Consider the following 5,001-nt stretch of genomic DNA (forward strand, 5'->3'; position numbering starts at 1 on the left):
AGACATGTGGGTTTTTCGAGGAATCTTCGTGGGTAGCACGATCAACACAGAAGGCACGAGCGACAGGAGTGCAACCCGCGCACGTTAAACACGCCAACACGAAAGCAAGATACGGACGACAGGGGTGTAAGCTGCGCCACACGAGCAGATTTGATGATTTCCGACTGACACTGTTGCAACGGGCACTAAAACATCGCACACTGCACATGTGTCGCTCGGAGATCGCGTCAACGATGTCTGAGGCTATATAGTTGATGTGAATGACAGCAGGAAGTTATTTAAATTGAAGTGACGGCGCAGGTAGCACGGGGAGCAGCGAAATGCGTAATTCACGGTTTTTATGAGAGGTAACTGAAGTGAAAATCGTTCGAATAGCGTCACCGCAACAGCTTTCTATAGGGTTAACATTTTTAGATCTCGAAGGCCATGCTTTTGCTGGCTGCAGATAGCCGAAGCGATTCAAATTGAAAATGCGTTATAGAATTTCTTTCTATGCCAAGCTATAGCTTACAATATAGACTTATCTTTGGTTCTCTTTGTCTTGCAACAGCTATGCGCAATTAGGCAGCCGCACAAATCCTCAGATGACGCTAGCCGAGACATTGGCTGGCCCCAACCGACCTGTTCGTGGCGCCACCTACCGTCCCGTTTCCTATCCAATCCAATCCAATCAGTCTGTCGCTCTGTTTTCGAGTCGGTCGGGTGTGCGAGCTGCAACGATGTGCTTGTTAGATCGTGTGTTTTTGTGTTTGCTGTAACCAAATGTGACTTAGTTCGCGTGCGCATAAGCGCCACAGACAGCTTGTGTCTCGCTGCAAACTCGCCGTGTGCGTGGCGCGCCAGCGAAATGTGGACCAACGATGTTCATGCTGTCGAGTGCGTTCCCTTTGTCTCTGGTTGTCGTGGAAAGTTGGGTGGACGTCGCGAAGAAATAATGCGTGTTGTTAGCGTGCCACTGCTCGTCCACTATGCACCGGTATGTCTGCTGGGAGTAGCATCGAAGCACTGGCAACTTGGAGGGCGCTTTTCGACCGCGTCGGGCCGTTCAAAAGGTGAGTAACCGTGCTTGCTAACTACACACGTGTTGTGCGTGCTTCTCGTGTGGGCATAGGGCGCCTTGCGAACGTAGGAAAGAGAACTCCCACGACAACAGTGAAACCTATGCCGATGCTTGCTGGGTGTCAGAGTTTAGTTGCGCGAATTAATTGCCATAATGCAGAATTGAAAATCTTGATAAGCGTTTTCTTCTGATGAGAAAGATTACGTTCAGAAATAATCGTGTTCATCATGCGCGCTTGTGCGTGAGCTCCCGTTTTTCTGCTGAAGTCGCATGATAACGACTCATCTACCTCTTGACCGATTCTTACTGCTATGACGTTTCCTCGCTTATAAATGATTCGACGTTGTAGATAATCTCTGCTTACAAGGTTTTCGATTTACGAGCAGTATTGGGGAAAAAAATGTAAGCAATCACAGCGTGCTACTAGTACAGGTTTGTTTTGAAGGGGTGTTGCCATAACTTCGACGTAAGTAAACATTACAAGGGATAGTTACTTAAAGTTATGAAAGAAACTCTAGAATCGTTATGTAAACAAACATTCATGTAATGCGCTGCTGCTCCTGCGTGTGAAATTTTGCCTTGTTGAAGGGGTCCCTGTTATCGTGACATTCATCAGTAACTTTGACTTTGTGCTCTGTTGCCACCCTGCACCAGTGCAGGCATTGTTTTCATGACTGTTTTTACATGCTCCTTGCATGTGTTCACTATGTGATAGTCTTACTGTGCCACAGCTATAAGTTAACACAGAATTCTCTTTGTAGTGGTGAAGCCGTGACCCACAACAGTGTCCACATAACCCGTGGCCATGGCTGCAGCAACACGGCGTGTAATCTGGATGGATATGTCAGGTATGCTTTAAGTGTACGTGTTCACAAAAGTAGGATCTCGGTATCATTAGTGGATAAGTGTATCGACATATTACTTAATGCATCTTGCTAAATAGGCTAAATATTTCTGCAACATCATTCCACTTGCTGCTTATTTGTGTTTGTAGATATTATGCACACATTATCTTGTTCTGTTAAAACTACACTTCGCATGTCCTGACGTTTAGTATTTTTCTCGCATCAATTGCTTTGCTGCAAGTCCATTTTATTTTTGCCTATTACACAGTATGTTTCTTTTTATCTTGGTTTTATTTGTTTGGAACTGTTTCTTATGCTGTAGCCCATATTTCCCTGTTTTCCTTTCTGCTTATGATACACACATGTGCTGTTTTTGTCCATGTAAGAATTCGAAGTGTAGTGTGTCATATATGTCACAGGTCTAAGCACGCAGTGTGCCTACCATTGTTTAACATTGATATTTACAATCATGTCTGTCTTGTTCTCAGAATAACTGTCACTGGCAAATACACATTTGATGAACTAGAATTTCTTGAAATGAAATAGGAAGGCCAGTATTCATTGTGCCGCAGTTACTTAAGTAGTGAGGTGTTTTCTGGTAAGCTTTCTATTTTTTCTCTCACTTTCTTCGTATTCTTTTCTTTGCAAGCTGCCCTTATTCATGCTGGTAGGCATTGTAGCAGTTGTGAGTGTGTTTACTGCAGCAATGTCACAGCTAGTTTGCACACACTACAGGATGCCAACAGATACCCATCACTGTTTTTGTGCATTTCTGAGAACCAGCTGTGTCCACTCGGCGAAACTTGTAGTGTCCATTTGAATTTACCAATCAGTTCATGTAACATTTCAGGACAAAATTTACGCAGTGAGAGAAGGGAGACTATGCAACATGACCTTGGCTAACAACTGACTGTTTAAGTTGTTGGAAGGACTAACAAAAATAGCACTGGATGTGCACTTGTGTTGTGCACCAGTTAATTTGAGAGGGATGGCAGAAGTTATAATTCAAAGGCATAAAATCATGGTAAATGGTGTCTGCATAAAAAGAAGTAAATAGGCACAGACTAATTTCTATCCCTTGTAATCTACAAAGGATGCCTTTCTTCATGCATTGATAATGGGGGCTGGCTCACACTTATTGTTATTTATGTGGTGCGCCTGACTGATTTCTCTTGCCAATTTTCAGCCATGGGTGAAAACAGATAAACAATCCTAATCTGGCCTGAAGCCCCATTGCAGATATGTGTGGCCAAGTCGGACGAGCATACTGGTCTTTTGAATGAAATATGGTGATCTCACAGGTACATATTTAGGCACCAGCCAGTCTGCGCTATGTACATTTGACCACATGTGAAAGGAATACAGCACAGTGCCTCTGATACGCACTGGACAAATTTGGTGCTACCTTTAACCAAGCAAGCCTCGCTTGCCTCCTTGCATTTCTCGATTCAATTTTCAATTCAATCACTTCATGTAACTTTTCAGGACAAAATTTGCGCAGCGAGGGAAGGGAGACCATACAACATGACTGTTGTGCATATGCTGCCTAATTTATTTTTGCTGAAAATATACGTGCATTGCAGTCCACAAGTGAATTGACAAAGGCACCCAGGCATTGGAGGCTTGCTTAGTTAAAAATACCCAAAATTTGTCTCGTATCTTTCAGGGTTAATGTAGGCTACTCTTTTGATCACGTGCATATTTGGTCCAATGGTCCAATGTACATCGGGCACGCTGACTAGCCGGTGCCTCAGCATGCGCCTAGGAGAGCACCATAATTCACTCAAAGGACCAGTGTGCTCGTCTTATTTGACCATGCATTGACACGACAAGCTGTGCACTGGATTTAGCTTGTTTATCTGTTTCGTTCGCCTATGGCAACCGACTGATACAACAAAATCAGTGAAGAATACCGCACCCAAAAATGGGACGTGTGTCAGTCGATGCTCGTTATGATTGCATGACAAAGAGGAATACTCTCTAATGACGTGGCATAGCAACCACCATGCTTATTTATTAAATTATTTTTATGCAAGCTTGTTTGTCATGCTTCTACGCATTTGTTTTTCAACTTGTGCCCTCCCTCTGAAAGCAGTGCTCGGGTGTAAATGATAAAAAACCCCAGACATGGTGTGGTGTATTTCTTGAATGGGATATATGCCATCATTCAGGAGGCCAACACATGCATGACATAGTAGGCTTGGAATGTATGAGAACTGTGCCCGTAGCTGATGCAAATATTCTATAACGACTGGCACTTGGATGTCTCTGGGATGCATTGGGTTGCCCATACACAAACACTCCTACGCTCATTTCCATTTCAAGTAATTAGTGAGAATTTCTCATTCACGCTAGCAATCCACAGACACTGCTGTCCTTTGTCAAGTGGAAACCGATATAGCTGAAGTAGTTCACGACATGTACACACGCCACAGCTGATCCATGTTGCACATTTGTTCAGCCAAGAGCAATTTCTGCTTACTGTAGTTACTGCTGCACCCAAAGGCCACACAGTGGTTCCTCAACTTTGTGTGAACCGACACCACATAAATTTTTCGCAGAACTAGCTATAACGTCTCCAGACCGTTCTGCAGCAAGTGATACAGCGTGTATTTCTGTGGTTGATTGCCAAGTTTTGTTAATTATCTGTCCTTTCTACCATGCAGGGTACACATGCACTTACTTCAAGATGACGACACTCCACCTCAAGAACAGCCTCTCCTCAGTGATAAGTAGCGAGATTAAATGAAAGGGAGATATCACATCCGTAACCAGGCTGATACTGTGTTTTCCTTTCATTTAACCTCCTTCTGCATTTAAGGAAGCATTGATATGCCCAATAAATGTTTTTGTTAAATTTCTTTCGTTGAGTAATGTCTAACATGCAGCATATGTAGGGCCCATGTACATGTCAGAAGTGCTGCATCTTCACTGGACATACATGCATACAGGCTGCATATATATAGCACCAAAGATAGTCACGCACAGGTAACATATTTAAATAAGGTCTGACTGCCATTGGGACACATGAGAAAATGTTACCACACGTGGTGGCCAATTTTGTTATAGGAGTAATACGAGCACCGGCAGTCTAAT

The 5,001-nt window shown here is 43.5% G+C and overlaps 1 long non-coding RNA gene across 1 annotated transcript; it reads left to right on the top strand.

Annotated features, from left to right (window-relative positions):
• The first annotated feature begins 666 nt into the window (after positions 1 to 666).
• Positions 667 to 4,766, top strand: LOC135918538 (uncharacterized). Its single transcript, XR_010569675.2, has 3 exons — positions 667 to 1,052; positions 1,822 to 1,908; positions 4,572 to 4,766. It is a non-coding gene; the product is annotated as an uncharacterized lncRNA (long non-coding RNA).
• Positions 4,767 to 5,001: the final 235 nt, after the last annotated feature.

The sequence above is a fragment of the Dermacentor albipictus genome, chromosome 1, assembly GCF_038994185.2.
Source record: "Dermacentor albipictus isolate Rhodes 1998 colony chromosome 1, USDA_Dalb.pri_finalv2, whole genome shotgun sequence".
Taxonomy (NCBI): domain Eukaryota; kingdom Metazoa; phylum Arthropoda; class Arachnida; order Ixodida; family Ixodidae; genus Dermacentor; species Dermacentor albipictus.